This window comes from Myxocyprinus asiaticus, chromosome 1 (genome assembly GCF_019703515.2).
Source record: "Myxocyprinus asiaticus isolate MX2 ecotype Aquarium Trade chromosome 1, UBuf_Myxa_2, whole genome shotgun sequence".
NCBI lineage: Eukaryota > Metazoa > Chordata > Actinopteri > Cypriniformes > Catostomidae > Myxocyprinus > Myxocyprinus asiaticus.
Genome location: NC_059344.1, coordinates 6,893,819 through 6,906,359, shown reverse-complemented (window position 1 = coordinate 6,906,359; position 12,541 = coordinate 6,893,819).

Genomic DNA, 12,541 nt, shown 5'->3' with positions numbered 1-12,541 from the left:
AACTCCGAACCCTCAACCAAAACTCCTGGATCTTAACACCCCCCAAAAGACATGGGTAGTGTCTTCAACTTCTGATTGGCATCGCCAGCAGGTGGGTGTGTCTTTAAGACCAAGCCTATATAATCTAGAGGGGGTCCAATAAAATCTAGGTAAAATCTTAAATTGCTTAAGGTGAACCCTTGCATTTCTAGATACAGACTTGACATTTTTCAGAATCTTAGTCCACACTCCATCCTCTAATACCAAATTCAAATCTTTTAACCCATACTCTCTTGAGAGAAGTCAAGAAGTCAAGGCTCCATACCCCCGACTCTGAATTAGCAGGGAGTAATACACTGATGCCTCATGACCTTTTCCAAAAGCAGCAATCACCTCTCCCAAAGCACCTGCCGCCTTACGGGGGTGTGTGCTACTCCCAAAAACAGCACAGAGCATGTGGCGCAGCTGTAAATACTTACAGAACTGAGATCTGGGAATCCCAAAATGATGAACCAAATTCTCAAAAGATCTCAACACTGCAATCTCATACAGGTCACCGAGTGTAGTAACCCCCCTCACAATCCACTCTGACCAGCAGAAAGGGGACTTGTTGATACATAATTTGGGGTTCAGCCATATGCTTGAGGCAACATTTAAATAAATGTCTGAATTAAATACTCTGGCCACTCTTGCCCAAATCACGTGCAAATGTGAAATAACGGGGTGTGATTTAACTTCACTGGTTACTTTGATAGAAAGGATTTGCAGTGGCAAAATAGCAGCAAGGACTTCCTGTTCAATAGAAAACCAGGGAGGGACTCTCTCAGGTGGAAGCGACCAATGAGCCAATTGCCTGAGGCCAAACGCATAATAATAAAAAAAAAATCTTGAGTAGGCCTAGCCCACCTTTGTCTATCGGCCTATGTAACTTATTAAAATGCAATCTGGGATGTTTACCATTCCAAATGAAGGACTTCGTTATGCTAACAAATTGCTTGAAATAAGAGAGGGGGACACCTACAGGGAGAGACTGTAGCAGGTAGTTAAATTTTGGAATACAATTCATTTTAATAACATTAACCTTCCCAATCATCGATAAATGTAATGAAGCCCACCTGCCCACATCACTCGAAAAACTTTTTATTAAATGGTCAAAATTAACACTAACTAAATCAGACAAATTTGCTGGGAATAAAATCCCCAAATACTTAATGCCCTGTTTGGGCCACTGGAAGGCACCCGGCTAGAAAGCCGTTACTGGACAGTAGGCTGTCAGAGCCAAAGCTTCGTATTTAGACCAATTGACTTTGTATCCTGAGAACTTGGAAAAGGAATTAATAATTCTGTGGAGGCAAGGCATAGATCTAGTAGGTTCAGAGACAAATAATAAAATATCATCTGTGTAAAGCAGAAGCTTATGCGCCACACCTCCCGCAACCACCCCTGGAAAATCATTCTCCTTTCTTATCGTGGCTGCTAATGGTTCCAAGGCAAGACAGAACAATAAAGCCCTGCCGAGTGCCCCTATCCAGAGTAAAATAATCTGAAATTAACCCGTTTGTTTGCACCGCTGCTACAGGGTGTCTATAAAGTAACTTAATCCAACCAATAAATGTACTCCCGAACCCATACATTTCCAAAATCTTAAAAAGATAATCCCATTCTACCATATCACGGCTTTTCGGCGTCAAGTGAGATGGCAGCGACAGGAGACTGATCATTCGCTACTGACCACATGATATTGATGAGACTCCTGATGTTATCAGAAGAGCTACGGCCCCGAATAAACCCCACCTGATCTATATGTATAAGAGATGTCATAACCTTACTTAATCAGTTAGCCAGAATTTTTGACAATATTTTTACATCTAGTTGGATCAGGGAGACTGGACGGTAACTTTTACACTCACTTGGATCTTTGTCCTTTTTAAGAATCAGACTGATCCGGGCTTGTGTCATGGTTGGAGGAAGCTTTCCATTCTTTAATGATTCAGTATAAACTTCTAACAAAAGTGGAGCCGGTTCTGTAGCATAGGATCTAAAAAATTCTGCGGCAAAACCATCTGTCCCCAGAGCCTTGCCAGTAGGTAGGGACTTAATTACCTTGTCAAGCTCCTCCAAGGTTATCTCAGAATCAAGAGAGTTTTTTTGCTCAATTGTCAGTTTAGGAAGATCTAATGGTTCCACAAAGTTTCTAATATCTTCATCAGTAGACGAAGATGTGGAACTATAAAGATCAAGATAGAACACTTTAAAGGCATTATTAATATCAATGGCTGAGGTAAATATTTCACCACCAACAGATTTCATTGAGGGAATGATAGAAAGAGACTCTCTCTGCTTTATATATCTGGCCAAAAGCTTCCCTGCTTTGTCACCCGACTCAAAGTATGACAGTCTTACCCCATATAACCCAAACTCCACTTTCCGTGACAAAATAGTGTTATATCTATATTTCAATCGGGTCAATTCTCTGAGGCCATCAGCTGACATACGGCGCTTCAGCTCTGCCTCTGCACTTTTAATATTCTCTTCCAACTCCACGAGTTCTCGTGCTTTGGATTTTTTGATGAATGAGGCATACAGTATGATCCGACCCCTAAGAACAGCCTTAAGTGCCTCCTAAGCCACGCCCACAGAGGATACTGAGGACCAGTTGGTCTCCATTTAAACACTGATTTCAGTCTTTAACATTTGTTGGAAATCAGGATTTTGCAAAAGGGACACATTAAGGCGCCAACTATATGATTTCTTTTTCTCTGTATATGGCAACACCTCTAAACTCACCAGGGCATGATCTGAGACTAAGATATTTCCAATTGAGCAATCAACAACAGATGAAATGAGGGATTTGGATATCAAAAAAAAAAAATCTATTCTAGAATAAATCTTATGGACTGATGAAAAAAAATTATAGTCCCTACCAGATGGGTTCAAAAGTCTCCAAATATCCGTAAGACCAAGAATTTTACACATCCTGTGAAGCGTCAATGTTGCTCTAGGGGGTTTACACACTTTTGCTTCACTGTGATCAAGGACTGAGGTGGTGGTTGGAAGCGCATTACACAACAGTGGAACAGAGATAAAGAATGATTGTGAAATGGACTTTGTACCTCGATGTGATTTGTTCTTTGACCGCATAGAGAGCGAGTGGGGACATAGACCTTTTGAAGTGAGTTGAAGTATGAGGGTGCTTTTCCATTGGCTGTCCTGAAGGCCAGAGTCAAGACTTGAATTTGACGCGGGTAGCTACAGGTAGCCAGTGAAGTAAAATCAAGAGGGGTGGTGATGTGAGCCCTCTTTGGTTGATTGAATGCCAAACATGCCGCCACGCTCTGTATCATCTGCAGCAGCTTAAGTATGCTAGCTGGGAGGCCGACCAACAGTGCGTTGCGGTAGTCCTGTTGTGAAATGACAAGAGCTTGGACCAGGAGCTGCGCAGCATATTCAGACAAGAAAGGTCTGATTTTCATGATGTTGTAAAACGCAAACCTGCTAGATCAGGTGGTATCGAATATAGGTAACCAGTAATATTGTAATGTGTTCACTATTACAGGTCTGAATCGGCAACCTTACCTAATCTTGTTAAGTTGACAAGACAAAACCAGGTGACCCAAACTGACCTGTACTGTCAAATTTTAGGACAAAAAACGAAATTGCTCACTCTTTATTTCCGCTCCAAGAAGTGACAAGACTCTGACACAAAAAGTGTGTGTACATGTACAGTATGCACAAAACAATTTACATTAAAATTCATACTCTAATTTTTTTAATAACTATTTTATATATTTTTTTAATTTTCTGAAGAAAAGGTGATTGTTGCTTGCCCACACCAAACATTGTTGCCATGATGCTAGGTTGTTGTGGGTGGTTGCTAGGGCATTGCTATGTGGTTTCAAAGAAACGTTCTGGGTGGTTGCTACGTAGGTGGTTGCTTACTGGCCTAAGTAAAAAAAAAAAAAAAAGCCCTCACCTACTCTCTGTAATATTCTGCTCCATAGATATGGCTTGGGTCCCTGCTTCAATGAACATCTATGGGATTTTTCATCAGTTTTATTATTCGCCACACAAAAATCAAAAGTCAGATCACTTTGAAAAGTAAAAGCACATCTCTCCTTAACAAGCCAGATGATTTGAGGTTTCATTATGTTGCTTTGACAAGGCCAACATACTGATATTCTATTTGAACATTATTTTTATTATAGTTCTTATTATTATTCTGAGATGCCTTTTGCTACATATACTGTGCGTTGCACAGACCCTCAGACTGTTCTTATTTAGGGTGGATTGCACCAATAAGGATTCATCTTAAAATTAGATTAAATCTGAAGTATATAATTTCTGCAACATTAGCGCCACCGAAAGGAATTGCAAAAATAATCATTGTTTTCAAAACAGCTTTTAGATAAGATAGTCCCGCCCTCAACTCACATCATTGGTTGAGTAATGTTGTTGGGGCGGGTCATAGGAATTTTATAGTGCCACAGAGACAAAGCCTTTACAGTTTTAGAGAAAATAAACCTCTGAATGACTTAGTAGTTGTCTCTGCATATTAAGCTGGGATAGAAGGATATTCAATAGTTAAAAGTTAAATCAGTTAAATCTAATTAAGAGTTAAATCAAGGTTAATCTGATCATTCTGACCATCGCCTTGATCCTGTGAAATTTAAATTTCACAGTAAATCTGAATGAACTTTAATCCTGCTGATCTATTGCTTTAAACTCTGATTTAAATCTCAGTTGGGGATTAACTTTAATAACTTAAATAAAAAAACACACCTACAATTAAACATGAATGACCAGGTAAGCAAACAGTGGATGTGCTGTCAGCCCTCTGAGAGATGTTTATCATATTATTTATGTTTATTATGTCTGAAATCTCAGGCCGTCGTGACACATGCTTTCAAACCTTGGGTACAAGTACGATGGCTCAGCTCGGTGGTGGAGCAATTACCAAGTTCCCAATCCTGTGCATGTGGTGACACAATTAAATAACCCAGCTTTTCTTGACTTTATGACCTAGTTTGTTTATATAGTTGTGCTCAAAAGTTTGCATACCCTGGCAGAAATTGTGAAATTTTGGCATTGATTTTGAAAATTTGACTGATCATGCAAAAAAACTGCCTTTTATTTAAAGATAGTGATCATATGAAGGCATTTATTATCACATAGTTGTCTGGCTCCTTTTTAAATCATAATGATAACAGAAATCACCCAAATGGCCCTGATCAAAAGTTTACATAACCCTTGAATGTTTGGCCTTGTTACAGACACACAAGGTGACACACACAGGTTTAAATGGCAATTAAAGGTTAATTTCCCACACCTGTGGCTTTTTAAATTGCAATTAGTATCTGTGTATAAATAGTCAATGAGTTTGTTAGCTCTCACATGGATGCACTGAGCAGGCTAGATACTGAGCCATGGGGAGCAGACAAGAACTGTCAAAAGACCTGCATAACAAGGTAATGGAACTTTATAAAGATGGAAAAGGATATAAAAAGATATCCAAAGCCTTGAAAATGCCAATCAGTACTGTTCAATCACTTATTAAGAAGTGGAAAATTCTGGGATCTCTTGATACCAAGCCAAGGTCAGGTAGACCAAGAAAGATTTCAGCCACAACTGCCAGAAGAATTGTTCGTGATACAAAGAAAAACCCACAGGTAACCTCAGGAGAAATACAGGCTGCTCTGGAAAAAGACGGTGTGGTTGTTTCAAGGAGCATAATACGACAATACTTGAACAAAAATGAGCTGCATGGTCGAGTTGCCAGAAAGAAGCCTTTACTGCGCCAATGCCACAAAAAAGCCCGGTTACAATATGCCCAACAACACCTTGACACGCCTCACAGCTTCTGGCACACTGTAATTTGGAGCGACGAGACCAAAATAGAGCTTTATTGTCACAACCATAAGCACTATGTTTGGAGAAGGGTCAACAAGGCCTATAATGAAAAGAATACCATCCCCACTGTGAAGCATGGTGATGGCTCACTAATGTTTTGGGGGTGTGTGTGCTCTAAAGGCACGGGGAATCTAGTGAAAATTGATGGCAAGATGAATGCAGCATGTTATCAGAAAATACTGGCAGACAATTTGCATTCTTCTGCACGAAAGCTGCGCATGGGACGCTCTTGGACATTCCAGCACAACAATGACCCTAAGCACAAGGCTAAGTTGACCCTCCAGTGGTTACAGCAGAAAAAGGTGAAGGTTCTGGAGTGGCCAGCACAGTCTCCTGACCTTAATATCATCGAGCCACTCTGGGGAGATCTCAAACGTGCGGTTCATGCAAGACAACCAAAGACTTTGCATGATCTGGAGGCATTTTGCCAAGACGAATGGGCAGCTATACCACCTGCAAGAATTTGGGGCCGCACAGACAACTATTACAAAAGACTGCATGCTGTCATTGATGCTAAAGGGGGCAATACACAGTATTAAGAACTAAGGGTATGCAGACTTTTGAACAGGGGTCATTTAATGTTTTTCTTTGTTGCCATGTTTTTTTTTATGATTGTGCCATTCTGTTATAACCTACAGTTGAATATGAATCCTATAAGAAATAAAAGAAATGTGTTTTGCCTGCTCACTCATGTTTTCTTTAAAAATGGTACATATATTACCAATTCTCCAAGGGTATGCAAACTTTTGAGCACAATTGTAATCTGAATTTCTGAGGACTGAATTTGAGAGATTTGTATTTGGAGTTCTGAATTTCTTCTTAATCTTCTATTATGTAAATTTTTACAGCTAATTAGACCTCTGAAAAATTAAAAAAGAAAAAATTCTGCTGTTTAAAAATACAAAACATCATGGTTACTTGTGTAAGCTCCGTTCCCTGATGGAGGGAACGAGACGTTGTGTCGAAGTAGTGACACTAAGGGTCACTCTTGGGAGCCCGAGACACCTCTGGTCTTTGATAAAAGGCCAATGAAAATTGGCGAGTGGTATTTGCATGCCACTCCCCCGGACATATGGGTATAAAAGGAGCTGGTATGCAACCACTCATTCAGGTTTTATGCTGAGGAGCCGATATAAGGTCCGGCCATTTCAGCGGGTAGTTCAGCATTGTGGCAGGAGGGACACAACGTCTCGTTTCCTCCATCAGGGAACGGAGGTTACACAAGTAACCATGATGTTCCCTATCTGTCACTCACTCGACGTTGTGACAATGTAGTGACACCAGAGGTCCCTATACGAAACGCCACAACTGGTTGAACTGTGTTACGTGAACTGCCGGTGTGTGGTGGGCAGACCACTGTGTGCCTCATAGCCAGCACACCAGGTCGACACGTAACCTCCCCCAACATAGTTATGAGTGTCGAACGGCCCTTTGGGGACAAGTCAACTACCCAAAAGATAGAGACAGGCTAACCCAATCATGACCTCTTTTCCCCTTCTCTTTTTTCCACTCCCTAAAAAAGAAGGGGGATTATCTAACTGGGCTGCCAGGTCTAGTCATGGGGTGTCCCTCCCAAGGGGAAGACACTGCGGAGATCACACCTCCCCAAAGAGAGGGGGGGATATTTAAGTGGAAAAATACTTCACAGACCATGTGGAGAGTCTTCAAGGTAGATCCTACCCAACGGGGCAGCAGTTACTACAAACATGTAGACTGGGGCAGAGGGGCTTTGCCCAAGGAAGACGCAGTTTGCCAACAGGGAAACTAATTAGCAGAAGATATATATCGCATGGGGTTAGCCTTACAGGGAACCGGCACATGCGGAGCACCTACCCCAGAACAGGACTCTTAGTTAGCACGTGTACTGGGCCGGCAGCGAGTCTCCCTGAAAACTCGACTGCCACAGGGCTCGGAGGAAGTCAACCAGGGAACTAAGTTTGTGAACACTACTGGGAATTAATGGCGCACGTCTTCAGCTCAAAAGGAGGTGGAAGGCGCTATGTGCAAGCGATACACCCGGCCGGCTATCCCAGGCTTATCCAGTTGTATTGCGTGCCACTACCTGGGACAAAACCGGTTCCACCCAGAGGTTGTAGAACCTTGCAAAGGTGTTGGGTGTTGCCCAGCCTGCTGCTCTGCAAATGTCTGTTAGAGAGGCATCCCTGGCCAGGGCCCAGGAGGCCACTACACCCCTGGTAGAATGGGCTATAGCCCTACCGGGGGCGGCATGTCCTGGGCGTGATATGCCATAGTTATGGCATCAATGAGCCAGTGGGCGATCCTCTGCTTGGAGACAGCGCTTCCTTTCCGCTGTGCACCAAAGCAGACAAAGAGCTGCTCAGAGATCCTAAAGCTCTGCGTGCGATCCAAATAGATGCGTAAAGCGCGCACCGGACACAGCGACGACAGGGCTGGGTCTGCCTCCTCCTGGGGCAGCGCTTGCAGGTTCACCACCTGGTCCCTAAAGGTCCCTGACAGAGAACGCTTACAGGTCTCCTACCCTCTTGATGGAAGTGAGCGCAGTCAGGAGGGCAGTCTTCAAGGAGAGTGCCTTAAGCTCGGCTGACTGCAAAGGCTCAAAGGGAGCTCTCTGTAGACCCTGAAGAACTACAGAGATTTCCCATGAGGAAACGAGGTGCGGTCTGGAGGGATTCAGCCTCCTGGCGCCTCTTAGGAACCTGATCATCAGGTTGTGCTTCCCTAAGGACTTACCGTCGACTGCGTCATGGTGTGCTGCTATGGCGGCAATGTACACCTTCAAGGTAGAAGGGGACAGCCTCCCTTCCAACCTCTCCTGCAGGAAGGAAAGCACCAATCCGACTGCACATCTCTGGGGGTCTTCTCGTCGGGAAGAACACCACTTAGCGAACAGACGCCACTTAAAGGCAAACAGGTGCCTTGTAGAGGGGGCCCTAGCTTGAGTGATCGTATCTACCACCACTTAGATCTTCCACGTCCCGTCCAGGGGCCAGACATGGAGATTCCAGAGGTCTGGTCATGGGTGTCAGATGGTGCCCCATCCCTGAGAAAGAAGGTCCTTCCTCAGGGGAATTCGCCGGGGGGGGGGGCTGTCGCGAGGAGCGTGAGGTCCGAGAACCACGTCTGGGTGGGCCAGTAGGGTGCTACCAGGATGACCTGCTCCTCGTCCTCCCTGACCTTGCACAGGGTCTGTGCAAGTAAGCTCACTGGGGGAAACGCATATTTGCGCAGGCCAGGGGGCCAGCTGTGTGCCAGCGCGTCTATGCCAAGGGGGGCATACCAGAGCGGGCAGTGGGAGGATTCTTGGGAGGCGAACAGGTCCACCTGTGCCCGTCCGAATCGACTCCAAATCAGCTGGACCACCTGAGGGTGGAGTCTCCACTCTCCCCTGAGGGTAACCTGCCATGATAGCGCGTCAGCTATAGTGTTGAGGTTGCCCGGGATGTGAGTGGCTCGCAGTGACTTGAAGTGCTGCTGACTCCAGAGGAGGAGACGGCGGGCGAGTTGTGACATACAACGAGAGCGCAGACCACCTTGGCGGTTGACATTTGCTACTGTTGCCGTGTTGTCTGTCCGAACTAACACGTGCTAGCCCTGGATCAACGGCCAAAACCTCCGCAGGGTGAGCAGAATTGCCAACAACTCAAGGCAGTTGATGTGCCAATGCAGTCACTGGCCCGTCCACAGGCCGGTGGCTGCGTGCCCATTGCAAACAGTGCCCCAGCCCATTTTGGAGGCGTCCATCGTGACCACGACGCGCCTGGAGACCAGTTCTAGGGGAACACCTGCCCGTAGATACGAGAGGTCGGTCCAGGGGCTGAAAAGACAGTGACAGAACGGCGTGATGACCACGCGATGTGTCCCGTGGCGCCATGCCCATCTCGGGACTTGAGTCTGAAGCCAGTGCTGAAGCGATCCCATATGCATCAACCCGAGTGGGGTGGCTACCGCTGAGGATTCCATATGCCCCAGGAGCCTCTGAAAAAGTTTCAGTGGAACCACTGTTTTCTGTTTGAATGCCTTCAAACAGGCCAGCACTGACTGGGTGTGCTCATTCATAAGGCGTGCTGTCAAAGAGACTGAGTCCAGCTCCAAACCTAGAAAAGAGATGCTCTGAACCAGGAGGAGCTTGCTCTTTTCCCAGTTGACCTGAAGCCCTAGTCGGCTGAAGTGTGAGAGCACCAAGTCCCTGTGTGCGCACAACATGTCCCAAGAGTGAGCTAGGATTAGCCAGTTGTTGAGATAGTACCTCCCTTAACGGGGCAAAGGCTGCCTCTGCGACCTTCGTGAAGACACGAGGAGACAGGGAGAGGCCGAAAGGGAGGACTTTGTACTGGTACGCCTTACCCTCGAATGCAAGCCGCAAGAAGGGTCTGTGTCGAGGAAGGATCGAGACGTGGAAGTACGCGTCCTTCAGGTCTACCGCCTTGTACCAATCTTGATGCCGGATGCTCGCCAGAATGCGTTTTTGCATCAGCATTTTGAACGGGAGTCTGTGTAAGGCCCAGTTCAGTACTCGCAGGTCCAAGATTGGCCGCAACCCACCGCCTTTTTTTGGTACAATGAAGTAGGGGCAGTAAAACCCCTTCTTCATCTCGACCGGAGGGACAGGTTCTATCGCGCCCTTCCATAGGACCAAGGTGAAGTGGATACCGCTGAACCTGGGCGGGCGCCTGGCGAACTGAATCGCGTAGCCGAGTCGGACGGTCCGGATCAGCCAACGCGACGGATTGGAAAGCGCAAGCCACGCATCCAAGTTCCGCGCAAGGGGGACCAAGGGGACAACGTCGTCGGACGTACCGGCAGGTGGGGCCTCACGACGGGGCAGAGCTCAAGGTGCCACACCACGTCGTGGCCGTGCTGAGTCTAGGGACATCGAAGCACTTACCTGGCTCCTTGTGACCACCCCCGATACAGCCTGGGATGGGGAGGAAGAGGCCTGTCCTCGTAACCCGTGGAGACTGCCACATCGGGGCGGCTGTGTGCCACAGCTGGGCGCTCAGGGGCAGGAAGACCACTGCTGGAGCGCCAATCCTGCAAGGAAAAACCCGTGGACGGTAGTCGTGATGACGACCGTGTGCACCGGGTATGTGACCCAGGGAAGAAGGAAACCGCTCTTTTGCTGAACTGTTGCGAAATCAAACAAAATGGCAACAAAAGATTTTCCACCCGGCCCTCCACCGGGGGATGGAGTGGTCTTCTTACCAGCTCCAGGTGAGTGGGTTTCATCGTCCCTGGGTCGCCCATCTCAGGGGTGCTTTGACGACCTCTGTGGATTCTTAGCAGCCGACTGTGAGACGAGTGGCGTCTGCTTCCTGCGGTGGGCTCCACACCGGGGACGGGCCGAAGGGGCGGGCTGCGGCAGAACCGCAGGAGGACAAGCAGACGGGGTGCGGGATCTTGAGCCGCGTCGGGGCAGGATGTGCCGGATAGCCTCCGTCTGCTGCTTCACCGCCGAGAACTGCTGGGCAAAGTCCTCGACGGTGTCGCCGAATAGGCCAGCCTGGGAAATGGGGGCAGCAAGAAACCGTGTCTTGTCGGCTTCACCCATCTCGACCAGGTTGAGCCAAAGGTGGCGCTCCTGGACCACTAATGTGGCCATCGTCCGCCCGAGAGACCGAGGCGTGACCTTCGTCGCTCAAAGAGCAAGGTCGGTCGCCGAGCGCAGTTCCTGCATCAAATCTGGGACAGAACTACCCTCGTGCAGTTCTTTCAACACCTTGGCTTGGTGGACCTGCAGGAGAGCCATGACGTGCAGGGCAGAGGCGGCTTGTCCAACAGCGCTGTAGGCTTTAGCTGTTCAGGGACGACATGAACCTACAGGGCTTGGATGGGAGCTTAGGGCATCCACGCCAGGTGGCGGTGCTCTGCGGGCATAGGTGCACTGCGAGCGCCTTATCCACCGGGGGAATCGGCGTATAGCCCCTGGCCGCCCCGTCATCGAGGGCAGTAGAACTATCCACAAACACTGCCTCCATGTGGGTCGCGCCCAGACACGAAAGACAGCGATCATGACCATCAGAAGTTGAGAGATAACTACCGTAACCAGGAATAACACACAATCGGAAAGGCATCTTTAAAAAGATGCGTCTTTAAAAAGACATTCCGTGTGTGTTGCTCTTTTAGAGAAATACACTCTTTTAGAGGAAAAAGCTCTTTCAGAAAATATACTCTCTTTTTTCTGCCGAAGCGCCCAGGGGCGTTCTCTGCAGTGCACCAGTGCAGAGGAGGGAGAAGCCGCTGAAATGCGCCGTCAGATCCAGCAGAGGTGAATGAACAGTAGAAATTCAGCTCAGTGAGCATGACCGTTCGGCTCCGAAGAGAAAATCTGAATGAGTGGTTGCATACCAGCTCCTTTTATACCCGTATGTCCAGGGGAGTGGCATGCAAATACCACTCGCCAATTTTCATTGGCCTTTTATCAAAGACCAGAGGTGTCTCGGGCTCCCAAGAGTGACCCCTAGTGTCACTACAATGACACAACGTCGAGTGAGTGACAGACAGGGAACTATAAAATATGCTGCAAAAATCTTCAGTTTTATTAAATGTCACATGTCTAGAATTCAAATGAACAAATTTCAGATTTAAATACTTAAATCATTGTTCTAGCTCCATAACAGACCTCTATTAACTAGTACCACTGGCTATATTTAAATGAATGATGATTATTCTTTGC